The sequence below is a fragment of the Ochotona princeps genome, chromosome X (assembly GCF_030435755.1).
Source record: "Ochotona princeps isolate mOchPri1 chromosome X, mOchPri1.hap1, whole genome shotgun sequence".
Lineage (NCBI taxonomy): Eukaryota > Metazoa > Chordata > Mammalia > Lagomorpha > Ochotonidae > Ochotona > Ochotona princeps.
The window spans coordinates 26,779,624-26,799,828 of record NC_080865.1 but is presented as its reverse complement, the minus strand read 5'-3'; positions in this window follow the sequence as shown (position 1 = coordinate 26,799,828).

The window sequence follows — 20,205 nt, the reverse complement described above, 5'->3', positions numbered from 1 at the left end:
ATAAATATACCAATACAATATAATGTATTAATACCTCTGACTGAGATACCAAGCACTGAAGAGAGATAAAGGAGCAGTTACATCTCTTACTTGAGCCATCTTTTGTGATGCCACCATTCTATATGAGTACCAACTTGAGTTCCTGGTCTAGCTCCCTGCTAATGTGCCTGAGAAGGCAGCCACGTCAGAAAAAAGGGGAGTGGCTAGAAGGTCACTTCTGATGAGAGCGCTAGAAGTGATGTGAATGAAGAGTTAAGAGATTCTGGTGACAAATGGGAGGTACCACTAAGTATATTTGAAAATTGTTTAGTGTGCTTGACAGAAAGTGACATGCACTGAGCTTCAGGTTTCTGTCTCAGCATGCATTGAAATGAAGGGTTCCTGAATGAAAAGAAGGTTGGGAGAGGGATATAAGAAAGTGATTTTTGATATGTTGATTTTGAAGAGACTAAATGGTGGAGATGTGCTCTACCAATGGGATGTTGGGAATTTGGGTCTGGCACTCAGGAGAAAATAGAGGTAAAAAACCACAGATATAGGATTCATCTGCATCCAGAGAGCAGTTAAGACTGTAGAAATGATGAGGTCAAGTAGGGTCACGGATGGAGATGGGAAAGGAGTAGACAGGTCAGAGGGGAACCAACAGAGAATGCTGTATGAAAAACAGAAAATTGAAAAGAATGAAATGTTTGTTAGTAACAAGAGATTCAAGGAGATCAATGAGACTGATAGATATCAAATTTTATAATTTAACCCTGGGGTAAGCCACTAGTGAGCAAGTCCATGAAAAGGCTGGCTTCAAGCAGTAGGCACTTCCTCTGGGGGTGAAGGTGCCTGCACTCTCTATTAGCGTACTCAGGTTTGGAATCCGCCTGTGATTTCTGACTGTAGCCTCCCGCCATGGCAGAACTTGAGATGTAGTGATGGTGGTGCCAGCAGTCAGCCATGGCTACCCATGTGGGAGATCTGGATTGAGTTCTTGGCTTTGACCTTGCTTGGCCCTGGCCATTGTGGTAATTGGAGAGCAAACCAGGGAATGTGAACAGTGTCGCTCTCTTCCTCTGTTACATTAAAAAAGAAAAAAAAAAAAAGCAAACTGGCTTCAAAACAATATGTGAACTACACATCCAAACAAGCATTCTCTCATCCCAACTTTATAACACAGTGCATTGAAGACTTTGAGGGATGCATTCCTAAAAGTGATCATCTCTGGGTGTGGCATTGGGATCTTTTATATGACTCTTGTTAAAAATTGTGTTTGCTCTCATACATTTTCTAAATATCCTTCAGTGACTATGTGTTATTTGTGAAATCTTAATACAATACAATAAGAGTTTTTTTTTTTTTCCTTTTTGGCAAGACAGATACAGAGGAGAGACAGAAAGCTCTTCCATCCACTGGTTCATTCCCTAAGTGGTCCCAACAGCCAGAGCTGAGCCATCCAAAGCCAGAAGGCAGAAGCCAGGAATAGGAGCTTCTTCTGGGTCTCCCACATGGTTTCAGATTCCCAAGGCTTTGGGCTATTCTCCACTGCTTTCCTAGGCCACAAACAGGGAGCTGGATGGGAAGTGGAGCAGCCGGGACATGAACCAGTGCTCATATGGGATCCCAGTGTGTGCAAGTCGAGGGCTTTAGCCACTGTGCTGGGTCCAATAAGAATTCTTGAAAAGTCATCAATGACCTTGGTGAGAGTCATTTCAGTGAAGTGATTAGAAATACGAGTTGGATTTAGGTGGAATTAGAAATTTGGAAGCATTGGCATCCTGGCATAGCCAATTCAGTTATGCTGTGATGCCAGCATCCTGCAAGGGTGCTGATTTATATCCTCACTGCTTCACTTCCTATCCAGCTGCATGCTTGTGGACTGGAAAAGCATAGGAGAATGGCCCAAGTGAGAATCACCCTGCATCCACATGAAAGACCTGGGAGAGGCTCCTTGTTTTTATATCAGATGAGCTCTGGCCACTGTGGCCATTTGGGAGTAAACCAACAGGTGGAGGATCTCTCTCCCCTTTCCCTTTCTTCCTCCTTAAACCAGCCCCCCACCCCCGGCTATAGCCCTATTTTTCAAATAAATAAATTAGTACACTTTTTTTTTCTTAAAAAGGAGACAATTGGAGATGAGGAATAGAGTAAGGAAGTAGCTTATGGCAATGGCAAGAAACAGCTGGATTGGATAACAGAATTGAGAATATTTATTAGCAGCAGTTTACATAGGTTTTACTCTCAGGATCCTTTCCTTTTTATTCATAGAAAATTATTGAAGATTTCAACATGCTTTTGTACATGTGGATTATACCTATCAATATTTGTTATGTTAACATGGGAATGTAAAATTGTGTTATTTGGGCCCAGCGGCGTGGCCTAGCGGCTAAAGTCCTTGCCTTGAAGGCCCTGGGATCCCGTATGGACGCCGGTTCTAATCCCGGCAGCTCCACTTCCCATCCAGCTCCCTGCTTGTGGCCTGGGAAAGCAGTCGAGGACGGCCCAAGGCTTTGGGACACTGCACCTGCGTGGGAGACCCGGAAGAGGTTCCTGGTCCTGGCTTTGGATTGGCGCGTACCAGCCCATTGCGGCTCACTTGGGGAGTGAATCATCGGATGGAAGATCTTCCTCTCTGTCTCTCCTCCTCTCTGTATATCCGGCTTTCCAATAATAATAATAAAAAATCTTTTAAAAATTGTGTTATTTAAAAATAATAATAAGCTAGGCCTGGTGCGATGGCTCAGTGGCTAAATTCTCACCTTGTATGCGCCAGGATCCCATATGGGCACCAGTTCGTATCCCAGCAGCTCCATTTCCCATCCAGCTCCCTGCTTGTGGCCTGGGAAAGCAGTAAAGGACAGCCCAAAGCCTTGGGACCCTGCATCCACGTGGGAGACCCGGAAGAAGCTCCTGGCTCTTGACTTTGAATCAACTCAGCTCTGGCCATTGTAGCCACTTGGGGAGTAAACCAGTGGAGAGAATATTGTTGTGTCTCTTTTTCTCTCTGCAAATCTGCCTTTCCAACAAAAATAAATCTTAAAAAATAAACCTATTACTTCCTAGATGGTTTTGAGAAAAATAACTATTTTTCAAAACAAAATATTGGTGAAGAGAGTGACATTGTTTTTCATTTTTCCAAATATCTGCAATTTCTGGCTTATTAAAAAAAGGTTGGATTATAGCTGCTTTTGCATGTAATTTGTTGCCATATGTTTTCTTGGTTGAAGTAAATAAGAAGTATCTGGTTTCATAGGGGTGTATGGTTAGCAAAAACAGATTTTGTGGGCCTCCTGAAAGGGCCGTAGAGACTATCTGTGGAAGTCTACACAGCGGGAACCATATGACAGGCAGCCTCTGGGACATGGTTTAACAAGGTTCTCTTTTAAGCTATGACCTTGTAATAGCCAGCAGTTCACTGGTGCTCGGTGTGAAAACTTCTTTTATTAGAGCTGGCAATATAAAAACTGTTAAGGACGACATAGAAGATCCTAGCAAGTGACATGAGTTATCCCGCGGCTGAACCCATACTAGATACATGTGCATACAGGGTTGGAAACAAATCCAAAGCAAGCAGTCAGTACCTAACTAGGTCAAAGGTTGGATGTTACAATACCAAACACAGCTTAGAAGAGACAAAAAGGTGAAGAAACACAAAGTTTTAAATGAAAGGGTAAAAGTAAATTCTACCAGAAGTCATCAGTTTGGTACAGCCACAAAACACCAGAAAGAAGATACCACAGGGAAGAAGAAAGAACTGAGGGAGTCACTACACAAGAGTAGAGGCAATATGTCATCAGGAATATATCTGCACAGTAATCTTGATCCTGTATGTATCTACTAAGATGTTCTCAAAATGCGTTAGGGAAAAAAATCATTGCAGTTTTAAGGAAATAATGACAAACTTCATAATTGGGAGATGAAGTTATAATAATACGTCTTATGACTAATTTATAAAGACACGAAATTTAAAAGACATAGAACATTTGAACAATATAATTACAAATTATGTCTAGTGGAGATACATATAGTATAAATATAAAATCCTGCACTCAACAATTAGAAAATAAATATTCAGGAACACATGCGTATAAAGAAATGCTTCATGTTAGACCACCAACTGAGCCTTGGCAAAAATTAAGAACTGATAACAAAGGGACATATTAACTCATCAAAATGTAATCAAAACAAAAATAGAGTCAAAATAACCCGTACTAGACATTTGTTGAAGCATAATAGAGCTCCTTTCAACTGTTAAGTAAGCGTTAGACTTTATTTAGATGTTATTAGTTTTTTTTATTAATATCTTTTTTCCTGTACCAGCATCCAAGCCTGGACAATTTTTGTGTCTTAACTAATGAGAGAAATTGATTTGCAGTTTTCCTTCTTTTTTTGTATTTTCTTTGTTTTGTTTTGGTATAAGAATAATACCGACAATTAAGGTGCAGAACATTTTTTTTTTTTATTTTGGGTAAATCCAATGTAGTGATAAAGTGGTGTGTTGTTTTTTCTTTTTATTACATAGGGGCTGACATTGTGATACAGTGGGTAAAGTGATGCCAGCATCCCGTTTAAAAAAAAAAAAAAAAAAAAAGAATGATACCGGCCTCATAAAACAAATTGGGTTGTGTTTCCTCATCTTTTGTTTTTTGGACAAGCTTGTTGATTTAATATTAATTCTTTAAAGTTTGGTCCTCCAATGAAGCTATCTTGGAATTGAAAGAGTTTTTGGAGTTTTTAAATTAGTCACTTCAATTTCTTTGATGATTATTGGACCATTTAGATTATCCCATCTTGATTGAGTTTGGGTAGTCTTGATTTTTGAAGAATTGGTCCATATTTTCTTTTTAAAAATTAATACATATATTTTTTATTAATTACATTGCATTATGTGACACAGTTTCATAGGCTCTGGGAATCCCCAACCCCTTCCCATACCCTCCCCCCATGGTGGATTCCTCCACCTTGTTGCTGTATTACATTTCAAATTCAGTCAAGATTCTATCATTGCAAGAGTATACCAAGCATAGAGTCTAGCATCTTATTGTCCAGGTAAGTTCAACAGTTTCTTGGGGAGACTATCCCTGGTCTGAAGGCAGAGCTGGCGGAATATCATCCCAATCAATTTAAAGCCACAACATAACATCAATGACAATTTACAACATTATGGAATTAATTGACATGGTATTGAGTGACCAATATATTAAAAAAAAATGCAAGTTCTTAACCACATCCTGTGACTACTTCATTGACATTTCAATTTTAGTTTATATACAACTGGCTGCTATACACCTTAAAATGGCTATTCAGCTGTCTCGTGTCTAATTTTATTTTAGTATTTAGCAGTTTATAAGTGTTGAAGCATAATTTTGCTGAACTTGGCAGATTTTAGGATAGTCTAAACTGGCTTATAACTCTAACAAGGCATATGTCAACAGTTGAGGTGCAGAACAGTTTTAGGAGGGGTGTGCAGAGAAATCTTCAATACCCTAATGAGGAGTAACTGATCTTTGTGTCCTACCTAGTGAGGTATATGTGAGTCCACACTGACTGTTTCCTGTCTGGTTCTGAGCTTTCCTTCTTGTTCTTTGCCTATCTATTCTAATTTGTGTGTGTGTGTGTGTGTGTGTGTTGGGGGGGGCCTGGAGCAACCCTGATGGTCATTGCAGGAGAGGGTGGGGATCCAAAGTTGGAACTAAGTAAGGACCAGAGAAAGCTCCTCTCCCTAGTCCCGAAGGAAGTTTACTGTTCTGTTTCTGTGGACTGCTCAGGGTTCCTGGCTGTTGTTCCGATGACCTTGGATCCTGCGAGGAAGGATTTGGGCTTCTTCCATCCCGTGTGGTAGATCCAAAAGTGGGTGAATGACCTCAGAGTTCTCGGCCTCCGAAGGTACTTCAATTTCCCATGGTCTCTTTGGCTTTGGGATGTAGTCTTGGTGCCCGTACTGATAGTCCTTGGTGAGGATCTGGGAGTCTCCAGGGTTGGGATACAAGCCTCTTCCTGTCCACCTGCTCCACTCTGGGGTCCCGCCCTGCTCTGTGCATATGACCTCATGTTAAGAGGTTGTCAGGATCACTCTTGATTCCCCCGTATATCTTTATAGTTTTTGCTATTGTCTAATGCTGATTTGAATCTGTTGTCTGTAAGTTACCAGTTATGATCCTGGTAGGTTATACTTCACGTCTTCCTCACACATTCTAAGGAGATGGTCCATATTTTCTAACCTTTTTAATTTATGAGCATAAAATTGGTCATAGAATTCTTTTATCCTTTTAATGACTACAGATATCTCACTTCATAATTTCTTGCATTTACAAAAATCTGTTTTCTCTATTTTAATTTTAATATGTCTTGTTAAAATATCATAAATTTTTATTGATTTTTTTCAAAGATTTAACTTTCCATGTCATTGATTTTTTCTCCTCTTTCTTTCTGCTTTCAATTTTATTGATTTCTCATTTGCTTATTTTGGTTTTATTTTGCTTTGCTTTTTCTATTTTCTCATGGTAGAATTTTAGGTTTATTTTTCATTTGGGAAGCAGAGAAAGAGACCAACATGAGAGTTCCCATCTACTGATTCACTCTCCAAAAGACTGCTGGGACTAGGGTGGGACTGTTGGCAGGAAATAGAACTTGGGTCCAGGTCTCCCACATGCAAGGCAGGAAGCCAGTTGAGCTATCGTGTTTTCTTCCCAAGGTCTGGATTGGTGCTAAGCTCAAGTCAGGAGATAGAGCTGCAAACTGAATGTGGCTACTTTGATATGGGATGCAGGAGCACCCTGACCACTAGGCTAAACACCTGCTCCCAGAAACATGGATTATTGATTCAATACCTGTTCTCTTTTCTAACATAAGAATTTGGAACTTCAAATTTCAGTTTTAGCACTGCTTTACCTGTATCCCAAAACTTGTGTTCTCTTGTGTGTATTTAAGATTTAATTATTTTACTTGAAAGAGTTAGAGAGAGAGAGAGAGAGAGAGAGAGAAAGAGAGAGAGAGAATGAATCAATATGAATATGAACTGGCAGGGGTAGGAGAAAGTATCTTCCATGCACTGATTCACTCTCCAGATTGTTGTAATGGCCAGAGCTGTGTCGATCTGACAACCAGGAGCTTCATCCAGGTTTCCCACATATGTCTAGGGGTCCAAGCACTTAGGCCATCCTCTGCTGCTTTCCCAGACACATTAGCAGGGAGCTAGACTGGAAGTGGAGCGATTATGGGTGCCCCAGAAGGTAGTATCATGTGCTATGCCACAGGATATTTTATTCTAACATCATGAGTCTGTAAGCTAAGGTTCAATCAAATGATTTAATCTATTTTCTTTCTGCTGTATGAGTTAAATGAATATTATGGATTCTTTGGTATTTTTATTCTGCTGTTAAACGCATTTATTAAATACTTTTGATTATTTTATTTCTTTATTTTTAATATTTAATTTTAAATCTTTTTTTATTTGAAAGGCAGATTAACAGAGAGAAGGCAAGACAGAAAAAGATCTTTCTTCTGTTGATTCACTCCCGAAATGGCGGCAATGGCTGGAGCTGAGCAGATCAGAAGCCAGGAGCCAGGAACAACTTCTTGATCTTGCACATGGGTGCAGGGTCCCAAGGCTTTGGGTCGTCTCCACTGCTTTCCCAGCCACAAGCAGGATAGGAAGTGGAGCAGGCAAGATACAAACTGGCAGCCAAATGGGTTGCTGGTGCTTGGAAGTGAGGGATTAGACTGTTAAGTCACCATGCTGGCCCCTGACTGTTTTATTTTTTTAATTTTATAATTTCCATCTGGTTCCATTTTATAACTTTGCTGAGAATTTCTGCTCTTTCATTTGTTTCAATGGAATTTGGAACAGCTTGCTAAAAGACTTTTTCTTTACGTTGCTTTAAAATTCTTGTTCAGTAATACCAATGCCTGATTGCTCTTGATGTTGACATCAATTGATTATCCTGGCTCACTCAAATTGGGGTTTTCCTGGATCTTTAGATAGTAGGTGATTTTTACTTATATCATGGACATTTTGATTATGTTGTTAGGAGCTTCTGGGTCATCTGACATTTCTTATTTTAACAGGCACTCTCTCTGTTTAGCTTTATCATGCAGATTTTTAGTGTTAGATGATTTTTTTTCCTCTGCTTTTTGAAGCTCTTTATGTACTAAAGATACTCATTGGGGTGTTGCATTTCAAAACGTGGACAAAGTGGGCGATTTTATTTAAAAATGTAAAATCAATGCTAATAAACCCATACTCAAATTTGTCCATAAGCTCCCTGCGTGACCTCCTGTATCTTGGACAGATACTCTTAAAGGGTCACAAAGCACATTATATCACTTATGTAACATTCTCAAAATGACACACTTCAACTAGTGGAAAATACATGGCTACATCCAAGGTTTAGTGACTGTGGGGTGGATAAATATGATTCTAAATGGTAGGGGGTATGCCATGATAGAGATTTGCGGTGATGAAACAATTCTATACCTTGGTTCCAGTGGTGGTTATATTAATCTACACATGTGGTAAAATGCCACGGAACTGTACACAGGTGTTTTTAAAAATTTTTTTCATGATAATTACATGGTTGATCAGGGTGGGATGGCTCGAGGGTTAGGGATAAGTGGGTGAGATCATCATTTCCAAATTTGCTATTTCTTCTTGTTTCTAGGGGAGGAGAGATGTAGGTTGGTGTTTTAACCCATATCCAGTTCCTGGCTTTAATTTTCACCCATTGATAATGGAACAGTGGTAGAAACTGTGTGGAATAGAGCAGAGTTCTCGACTGTCTTTGCAACTCCCTGTACATTTAGAATTGTACTTTTAAAAAAAGACATTAGAGGAGTGGGCATTTACGTTAGCCATTAAGATTGCTATTCCACATCAGAGTGTCTGGATTTGGCTCTCTGTTTTGGTGCCTGACTCCAGCTTCCTTCTAAAGCAGATCGTGGGAGACAGCAGGGATGGATCCCGTAGCTTGCTTCCTGGTGCCCGCGTGAGAGAGCTGCACTGAATCCCTGGCTGCTGGCTGGGTCAGTCTCACCTTGGCCACTGTGGGTACCTACTGGGGGAGGGGGTAACAGACAGGAGCCAGTTGATTCTCTCTCTTTCTCCCTCTCCTCCTCTCCCCCGCTTTCAGGAAAACAAAGATGTTTTTAAAAGATTTGTTCAGTTTTATTGAAAGTCAGATTTTCAGAAAGAAGGACAGAGAGAAAAATCTTCCACCTGCTGGTTCACTCCCCAAGGGGCCACAACAGCCAGAGCTGAGCTCATCCCAGGAGCCAGGAGCTTCTTCTGCTTCTTCTGGGTCCCCCATGTGGGTGCAGGGTCCCAAGGCTTTGGGCTGTCCTTGACTGCTTTCCCAGGCCACAAGCAGGGAGCTGGATGGGAAGTAGAGCTGCTGGGATTAGAACCGGCGCCCATATGGGATCTTGGCATGTGCAAAGCGAAGACTTTAGCCACTAGGCTACTTTGTCAGGCCCAAGTCAGTAATTTTTAAAAAGAGTCATTTTATTTTTATTGGAAAGTCAGATATACAGAGAGGGACACAGAAAGAGAGGGAGATCATCTGTGAGCCTGGAGCCTCCACCTGATTTCCCACAAGGATGCAGGGTCCCAAAGCTTTGGGCCGTCCTTGACTGCTTTCCCAGGCCACAAGCAGGGAGCTGGATGGGAAGTGGAGCTGCCGGGATTAGAACCGGCGCCCATATGGGTTCCCAGTGTGTGCAATGCAAAAACTTTAGCCACTAGGCTAGTGTGCCAGGCCCAAAACCTTCAAGTTTTTCGTAAACATATTTTGTTTTCATTTAAGTTTGTATATTAGAACTTTTTTTTCCAAAATGGAATATTGTGTTCCCCCCCGCCCCACCGCCCATTGCTGTGAAATTTGACTGTCACCCAAAAGCCGTAGATAGCACTAACAGAACTGGAATTTTCCCTCCTAAATGTTGTTTTGCCTTTTGGGTCACCTTGACTTTGAGATTGGAGCTGTTGGTATTGGTATTTGTAGCTTAGGAGGAGGAGGCTGTCCTATTGCTGTCTTATTTGATGGCAGCCAGGACTGCTCTATGGAGTCACTTCTCTGCAGCAATGTTAAAAACATTCAAAGCTCTTGTTACGCCTGCCTTACCCAAAGGACCTGGTTTTGTGCGTTGTTTGGCTGAAGTTAGAGGTTGTTGTGCATTGAATGAAATTCTCCTGCGCATGTTTAGGTAACCTGTCTGATCCTCTGCCTTGTAACCTTGACTAAGTGAATTTGCATTAGCTGCAAGTTTTCCGCTGTGACTATCCTGCTCTCCGTAACTAATCAAAATTCCTGGAAACGTTGGCTGTACAACTAACTAAACTAAATCTCTCTGTATATTTGGGAATAGAAATGACTCTGGGAATCTTGTTGGTATTACAGATTTGCAGGATATTCATGATTTGCATATTAATGGGCTGGGCAAGCTAAGGAACGCATATTAGTAGAACCTGTCTCATGTCTCCAGTTCTGATTCCACGAAGAGGCAGGTTTGCCCGCTGCTTTGGTTTTTTTTTTCAATTTCTTTTTGCTTATACTTTATTTTGTCAATAATTGAATTCCAGGCAACGTTTGTATGAAGGGTGACTTTGAGTACTCTGCTGCCTGATGTGTGCTAGTGTCTACCGGCTGCTTATCGCAAACAGCAAACCTTCTTTTTAAGTAATCAGTATTCTGCTATTCAAGGACGTTGGCATTAGGTTGAAGGGCCTAATTGGAAGTTAAAACTTGGCTAAATGCTGTTGGATGCATTGTACTTATGTGGTATACAGGATACTTACATTAGCTGGATACACGAAAAGTATTAAATATGCTTTAAGAGAATATACTTTATAGTATACTTTATAATATACAATAGAAATTTAGGAATCTGTCAAAAAGCTCATCTGTTTAAAAAAAATTATACAACCTGACAGAAAATTTCTATCCTGCCATTTGTTTACTTTAGTCTTCCAATGTAAATCTTTGAGAACATTTATATTGTGATTAATATTAAAAATACAGAAATACAGGTCTGATGAACAATAGCATATACCAAAATCTATGCAGTGGTTCAGTCGCCAGAAAGCACTACAGTTCATCATGGTAAGGCAAACACACTTGGAAATGTATTATTGTTATTATTATCATTATGACAGTGTTGAGAGGGGTTCAATTAATCAATCAAGGGTGTAGCCATCTGATAGAAAGCTGGGATTTGTAATAAAAGGGTTATTATTGGTTGGCAGATGTGGCAGACATCCCAGACAATGAGCTTGGAATGGTGACCCACACATCCCACTGGCAACATTTGTGGCACTGGAAGTGATATCCAAACGTCCGTAAGCACCCGGGGCAGTAGCAATGCAAGACGAGTAAGAGCACACTTATGAACAAGGTTCTAAAGCACTGGGTGCCCAAGTTACGAGTCAGCTTTCAAAATTCAGCCACAATTGGAAGTCTATTTTGTCTTCTTACAAACGCTAATGATGTAACATGCACTGTTCCATTGTAGAGATGTCATCATGAAAATGATCTCATTTAATGGATTGGTTCTTCTGGAGTGTGGCAAGCAGCCTCCAGTATGACCTCCAATGACCTCTGACTCCTGGTAGCCAGGCCCTGTGTAATTCCTTCTGAGTGCATATAGACTGGACTTGTTGACTTGCTTATAATGAATAGAAGGTGGCAGGGGTGGTGAGATGTCACTTCTAATATTAGATTATAATGTGCTCTCTGGCTTGAATCTCAGATGCTGTCTTAGATAGCTCATGCTTTCAGAATGAAATATGGATAATTCGAGCAATAGACCTGGATTTTCTTTTAAATTCTTGAAGCCAGAAGTCCCAAATCAAGGTACTGGACAGTTTGATTCCTGGCCAAGTCTCTTTTGATGAGTTGTGGCTGATGGCCACCATCTTGCTGTTCTTGCTGTGCGCTCCTGTGATCTGTTTTTTGGGTGTCTGCTGGGAGTGGGGAGGGAGGGGAGGAGAGGAAGGAGAAAGAGAGACAGGGAGAGCACTCTCCCCCCACGCACACACGCACACACAGAAAGGAAGGTGCACCCATGCTCATGAGTGCTCTCTCGTTGCTTTCCTCATAAGGACCTTCATCCTATGGGATCCGGGCCCTTGTGATGTCATTTCACCTTAATTACTTCTGGGGAGGCGCCATTGTAAAACACAAGCACGCTGTGTTAGGGTGAAGGCATGCGTGCAGAGTGTGACATGGGAGGCAGCCCTGTGGAGAAGGCTCTGTGGCTGACACTGGAAGCTTACCTGCTACTGCCCGCTGACCGCCACGGGAGTGAGCTTTGGAACGAAGTCTCTGCTAGTGGAGCCTTGAGGCAACAACAACAACTCCGGCCACAGCTTTGCACCCTCCAGAGAGATGGCATCATAGTGCGCAGCGAATCTGCTCCTGGCTGATCACAGAAAGCACGAGAAAACGAATGCTTGTTGCTTGCAGCTGCTACTTTGGGACAATTTGTCGTGCTATAGTAGACAACTCATACGTACAGTATTATTTAGTGTTTGACTCGGCAGTTGCTAGTTGAGGGGATTCAGAAGGAGGGTGTAGCACTAAATGGGTCTGGTTATCAGCAAGGAATAGAAGTATAAGGCATGGGAGAAGGGACCAACCATTTTCTCTTAATGTACAGGTCTTTCCTGATCGGATTCATCTAATCTGTAAATATCTTGACGGCTATAATGATTCTGTCTGGCTCAGGGAAATATTGTTTTATGAGAACTACCTGTAGGACCATTGATTTTGAAAATGCACGCTAAACAGAGTAGCTGGAAACAACTTTGTTCCTAACAGCATTTCCGGAATGCATTTGTCATTGAGTATAATTTTGATAAAGCAGTGCTACATGACTGACCCACTGGGACGGCAGCTTGATAGCCAGAGGGAGGTAGAAGTTGTCGCCATTTACAATGACAGTGCTGCCCTCAATGCCCACCATCAACATTCATTTTCCTTGAGCCTTCTCAAGGCTGCGGAGTAACCCCCTGCCCCATTGGCATGCGGGAGTAGTTACATTCGTAGCCAATTAGCAGGGTGGCATACACTTGGCCAAAAAGCCCCAGTCTCTATAGACTCAGTATAGAGAGTGAAATTAGCTGAGACAAATACCTGTTAATCCCCTGTTCTTGGCCGGCCTGGAGCGCCTACTGTGCAGTGCTAATAGTTCTGGGAAATCCCGATTCCCAGTGTCGAGAGTTGAACAGACCGAGTCTGTTAAAGGAAGAAATTTACAGCACATTAGCTTTGATCACAAAATTCTAGGTGCAAGTCTCTTAAACAAATGAAGGCTGCTTAGGAATACAGGTCACTCTTTCTGGGAAAGCTGTTTCTGAGGGAGTTTTATCTTCACTTTCTTTCCCATGCCAGTGCTGGATACAAAAGTTGCAGTTGGAGTGGCTTGGGCCTGGCAGCAGTAGGAAGGCAGAGGTGAGGAGAGACTGAGCGACTCTACCAGAGCTGTATCGAAGGGAGTTTGGATGCGATTGTTGAAAATGCGAAATCTGACAAAAATCACAGGAGCCCTTCCAGCTTCCGGGGAAAGCTCTCAACACTGTTCAACTCGTACTTACATGTGTAGGACGCGCCCTCTGCTGGCCGGATCAAGCGATGTCGGTGTTCCCCCCCTCCACCCCCTTCAAGGGACAACGTATTGTATTTTCCCGTCTGAATTATGTTTTCCCAGTTGCATTCTGTCACCAGCTTCGTGTCTATGCAAAGAATGAGGCAAGCCGAGTTTAAATCATGGCTTGTACCACACTGCGTGTCGCTCAAAGCTCTACCTAGTGGTTCTCAGAAATGGGCGAAGGACTGGGGAGTTCTTGGGGACACTATACGTGTTCACATTGATTATTTGGCTAAATTTGTAGACATCTAGGTTAAGTATTTTGCACCATAGATTTTAACTTATTCTTTACTTCGCTGTGGAAGACAGAAATATCTTTCCTTAGTACCAGGGAATACTTTTAAAGAAGATGAGATTTTACTTGTTGGTTCTGTAAAGTTAAAACAGCTTGGCGATTGCCCCAAGCTCGGCTAAAGGCCTTGGAGAGGGGTTCAGAGAGAGGAGAAGGGTGGGCGGAGACGATGGGTGCGTGGGAGAACTGCTGAGCTAAGCTCTGGGTCTTGTAGCCTTGGATCTGGGAGGACAGATTTACAATTAGACATGCCGGGGAAGTGAAATTGAAAGAAGTTACACAGCTAACGATTGCGAAGAGCTTCTCAGGCATTAAGTACTACCCATTCCCCCTTCCCCCCTCCCTGCAAGAGGAAGATGCATTCCAGGACGGGCAAAAGAGAACATGAAGTCCTTGCCCTTGAGACGAGTTAAGCCTGCCATGAGGACTGGAGGTGGTAGATGGTGCTGTCGAATTTCATTTCTGTAAAGGCAGATTCAGAATGTATCCCAGCATGCTTATAAAAATGACATCGTCCTAATCCCACAACACATTGCCACGCGTTGTTTAAATACTCTCCACTGCCCCGCCCAAGAGGTGGGCATTGTTTGGTGTGGTTAGCAGGGCCAAGATGTGTGGCGAGTAACAGGTGCATTTATGAATTGGGATGAAGGACAGCTGAGCTACTTCACTAGGCTGCCCTCCTCCGGTCCGCTGTGTGCTCATTCTGCTGGTCCCAATTCATACAGATGAAATCTACGGCAAAGACGTTTCTATTGATGTCAGGCCTCGGGAGACTCGCTTTCAGGCTGAGAGCTTGCATGGGGCACGTTAAGCCCTTCCAACAATGGATTCCAGCTACTCATGTTTACCCAGAGCTAGGGCTCAGGGCCTAGGCTGTTATTGTACAATAAAATATTATGGTGCTTGCATGCAGACACTCCACAGACATGCTTAATCTGCAATTTGTATGCAATATAACATTGCTGAGGCCTTTTAAGCTGCTCAAAGCCCTAATAAAAAAGCAAGCATTTTGCTCGCTATTTTGACTTTAAGACGGTATCATTGCAATTTTTCTTTAATGTTCACCATATTCAGGATTATGATTGTATTAATTCAAGGCTTATACTTGAAAATTGTCTTTTCTACCCCAAAGTGATCACCATAGCGATAATACAAAGCATGGGGTGTGGAGTCCAAAAAACCCTGAATTTGGCCTTAGTAGATGGATCATGTGAGGTAAGTTACTTAGTGGTTCTGAAACTTAGTTTATTTAATTTAAAATAGGTATACTCATTTTACCTACTCATGGAGTTGCAAGGGTTTATTTAAATGATGCGTAAGAACTTTACCTTAATCCTGTGCCCATGTAACATCTAAGATGTTAGCTGTGTGCCGTTAGATCAAATATACAATACCCCTGGCATCAGGAGGCGTCGATGGTCTTTTTGTTTACATTTACATTTTTAAAAGTTTACTTATTTTTAAAAGTTTACTTATTTTACATTTTTAAAAGTTTACTTATTTGAAAGGCAGAGGGAGAGAAGGAAAGGGAAGCGAGCGTGAACCAGGGCGGCAGCACTTTCCATCTGCTGGTTTACTTTACAAACACTGCCAGCAGCTGCCCGTGGGCTAGGCTGACGCCCGGAGCCGGGGACTGCAGCTCATTTTCCCACATAGGTGACGGAGGCCCCCATCTGCTGCCTCCTAGGCTGCACAGCAGCAAGAAGCTGCTAGCAGCATCGCCAGCGCTCCCACATGTGCTCCAACATGGGACACGCCTGTCTCGAGCAGCAGCCGAACCCGATGTCCCACAGTGCCCACAGCTGTCTCCTTATGTGTTTTTTGGTGGAGAAAGGTCTTCTCCAGTCACTGGCTTAAAAAGAAAAAAAAAAAATAAAGTGAAGTCTCAGCACTGCCTGGCTACTCACGGAAAAAGCCAGTTCCAAAGTGACTTTGGTTTACAAACCCAATCTTAATTACGCTCAGATTGTCGGGCCGCAGACTTTTCAAACCTGAGTTACGATTCACTTGATTCTTGTTTCCCTGCTTCTCCTCCCCCCTTGCTGCCTGAGGTTTCTGACCCCTTTGGAATTCCAGCATGGGAGGAGAGGAAAGCAAAGATAAGCAACCAAGTTGTTACCTGCGGGCCCTCTTGGGGTGACCCTGCGATCTCTATTCACATGTTTAAAGCTGACTCCGGGCATTGTGGGGGGATTCTATAGCAAGCCCTTAGTGTGTCCCCTTGATATGGACAAGTGCCCCTTCTCCGCTTGGTCTCTGCCCTGCTGGCACATTTCATAGCCCCTTAGTCCTGGAGGCTGTGCAGTGGGCAGGCTGTGCTCTTGGGCAGTATCACCATATGGTCTCCAGCATTTATACACATTAGCCCTGTCACCGAGGGGAGCGTAATTGCTTGGGAGATGTAGCCTACACTGACTTCCTGGAGTGTGAGTCAGCAGTTGGTTCACTGGGTGCCACCTGCTGCTACACACAGATTAAACGCTTCAAGTGATGCCCCCCAGAGGGGTACATCTCACCTGTATGGGCATAGCAAGCTGTATCCCTCTCTACTCACTTTAGCCTCCTCTCTTGGAAAGCCCAATGATGAGGCTCAGAATTCGGCCCTCTCCCAAAGGCTGAAAGGTATCCTGTTTCCAAACTCTCTTATTTTCTAGCACTGCCCTTTTATGTCCTTGATGTGAATAACCTAGCTAACTGGAATTTAATCATCTATTATAAAATGTCCTCATGGCAGCCTATCATGCAGGTCACTTTGGTACCTCTTATAGCTGTTGTTACATGTATAAAAGATATTTGATATAATTCATACTTTCAAGTAGTGACCAAATGGAGTACATTCAAAGGTTAAAAATACAATATTTTTCTGAGACACTTTTAGGTCTAAATAATTTTCTTTGTTTCTATTGGTTGACCAGTTATAAACACTATGTGAAGAACATGTATTGATTTGCTATATTTTCAAGAAGTTTTTTTAAAAAAATTATTTATTTTTATTGTAAAGTCAGATAAACAGAGAGGAAGATCTTCTGTCTGATGATTTACTCCCCAAGCGGCTGCTATAGCTGGAGTTGCGCTGATCTGAAGCCAGGAACCAGGAACTTCCTCCGAGTCTCCGACCCTCCCAGGTGCAGGGTTCCAATGCTTTGGGCCGTCCACTGCTTTCCCAGGCCACGGGCAGGGAGCTGGAAGGGAAGTGAAGCAACTGGGATTAGAACCAATGCCCAAATGGGAGGGATTCTGGCGCATGCAAGGAAAGGACTTTAGCCACTAGGCTACCATGCTGGGTCCAACAAAGCGTGCTGTATGAATAGTTCTGAGTAATAGAAATACTTCCTTTTTTCCCATTTCTTTTGTTATTTTTTCTTTTTCCTCTACTTGCTCTATCATGATACCTTTTTATATCAGAAGTTAAGCTTGTTAATGTGAAGTAAATGAATATGATATTGTCATATTGTGGTGAAACACAGTAAGGGGAGGTGGGGAAAGTGGAAGGGAGGAGAGAAGCAAGAATGCCTGCGCTGTTGCATCTATACTATGACAATGTGACATCTTCTCATTTTATATAAACTGAAAAATACAATAAAACAAATAATTAATTAGTGTGCAGATTCAGTGCCTCCAAGGAGACATGAAAATACTCTGGTTTCAATAAAAAAAATCCATAGATGTAATACCATTAAGAGATGATACATGGGTCCTGGCGTGATAGCATAGTGGTTGAGGTCCTTGCCTTGAGCATGCCCCGAGATCCCATATGGGCGTCGGTTCTAATCCCGGCAGCTCCACTTCCCATCCAGCTCCCTGCTTGTGGCCTGGGAAAGCAGTGGAGGACAGCCCAAGGCTTTGGGACCCTGTACCGATGTGGGAGACGAGGAAGAACTCCTGGCTCCTAGCTTCGGATTGGCTCAACTCTGGCTGTGGCAAACAGTTGGGGAGTGAACCATCCGATGGAAGATCTTCCTCTCTGTCTTTCCTCCTCTCTGTAGATCTGCCTTTCCAATAAAAAAATAAATAAATCTTTTTTAAAAAAAGAGATGATACATAATTTTGTTTTCTTTCTGTGTTTTCTAAATTTTCTAGAATAACCCAATGCTTTTGATAATATTTTTTTTAGAGATTTATTTATTTTTATTGGAAAGACAGATTTACAGAGAGAAGGGGAGACATAAAGATTTTCTTTCTCCTAGGTCACTCCCCAAGTGGCTGCTATAGTGGGAACTGAGCCCATTTGAAGCCAGGAGCCAGGGGCTTCTTCCAGGTCTCCCACACTGCTGCAGGGTCCCTAGGCTTTGAGCTGTCCTTGACTGCTTTCCTAGGCCACAAGCAGGGAGCTGGATGGGCGGTGGGCGATGGGAACAGCCAGGAGTAGAACCAGCACTCTCATGGAATCCCAGTACTTGCAAGGGGAGGATTTAGTCACTGAGTCATTGTGCCGGGCCCTTTTCATGATATTTAAAAGATAACTGTTACTTAGAAGATACCACTTGGGTGCTTCTTGATGTCCTGTTGTTCAGTGGCCAGACTGACAGGGCACGGTGAACCAAGAAGCATCTCTGGGAAGGCTTTGATTTTGGTTGGGCCCCTCAGGCCCACGGGGGGGGGGGGGGTGCTTTCCACCCCTGAGGGCGGGTTAATATGGCTCTGAAGCGCCGACCTGAGGCAGCACGTTCTGCTATTGTGGAGCTTGTGCTGGGCTGCATGTACTCAGTTGATTCCTGCATGTTGATTCGCAGCCTACGGGAACCAGAGGCTGAGGTGCCAACAGCAGTTGGCCAGTGTGTTGTTGTTCGCCTGAGCCTGCTTCTCCAGCTCAGGGGAGCTGCTCATGGCATAACTGTCCCCTGTATCTAATGGAACTTGCGAGGGAGACAGTTGAGAGACATTTGGTGGCAGAGGGGGGCTGCTGGCTTAGGCATGTGTTCCCTTCCCAGAATTGGGTGTGTGTGGGTGGTGTGGGACAGCTTTAGCGGGTGATAAGGAGGCTGTTACACCATGTTTAGCACTTAGGGATTTACAGAATTGAAACCCTTCAGGGATTTAATCCAACAGGTGATATGGCCATGCTTAGTTTTTCGATAGTTCTTCTCAGTTTCAGAAGAAGGTAAGGAGGCATAAGATCGGCTGAAGAGACGATGGTAAGCTCGAATGGTTAGGGTGATGAGAGTGGAGGCGGAGGGCAAGGAGCGGAGTTAAGAGGATGGTGTTGAGCAGACTTGGTGTCTGGGGGTGCGACTTGCAACTTCATGACAGTGACTAGAAGAGTTTATGGTGAATCAAGCAGAACGGGAGACACCATAACTAAGGCAAAGGTAAAGCGGAATGTAAATTTCATTTAATCATTTGCAAGTACTGAATGATGACCACATTAGCAAGCATTGGGTAAATCTTTGTTGATTCTGAATGAATTTTATTTTAGTAAAGGAGTGTCCCTAGGCTGTTGATATGTCTTGCACAATGTAATTGTAACTTAGCTATGAAACCAAAAGGGTCATTTTTCAAAAATCTGCTTTTCAGCACAGTGAGTTTTGTGAGCTGCCTTCGCTGGTCAGCATGGGATGGGCCCTAGGAGTTGGGGTGCTGATCTGAGTGAGTGCATGACAGGGAGACAGTAGGAAGATCTGGTCAGAGTGACAGATGTGACCAGAGTGGCTCACATTTAAGTTTTAGCCTTCTGCAGTCATGTTTGCCAGCCGTATTGCTGTGAAAATAAAATAGTCTTGTTGGAAGGGTCATTGTGTGTGTAGGGGTGGGGTAGTTGGGCAGAGAACGAGAAGACCTTTTTAGGATGCCATTTCAATCATGTAAAATTAATAGTTGCTCCTGAACTTGAAATTTACAGGAGGCTCATTACTCCTTTCTGCTGTTTCATGCGAATTAGGGTTCGCATGAAAGAAAAGTAAGTGGTTTTGCTCCATATGGCAGAGTTTCGTGTGGGGCCACTGTCACTGGTATCCAAGTTGGAGCCAAAATGACCTAGTTTGATTATGCACATTTATCAGGCTAACTAGGTAACTGTCAAATCAATGGGAATGATGACCTTTTCTGTGTGTACATAGCACATGTGTGTGAACCTGGAGAAATAGGACTGCTTTTAACCAAATGGTGCTGTATTAACTTAGAGCAGCTGAAAAAGAGTAATGAGTTCAGTGTTATGAGGACCACTGACTTTCTACGGGGTGCTACAAACACAAGTGGGACTCAATTAAAACATTAATCTGGCTGTAAACCTTATTGAATATAAAAGGAAACAAATTGACAAGGTGCCTCATTTTTTAACAAAGTCA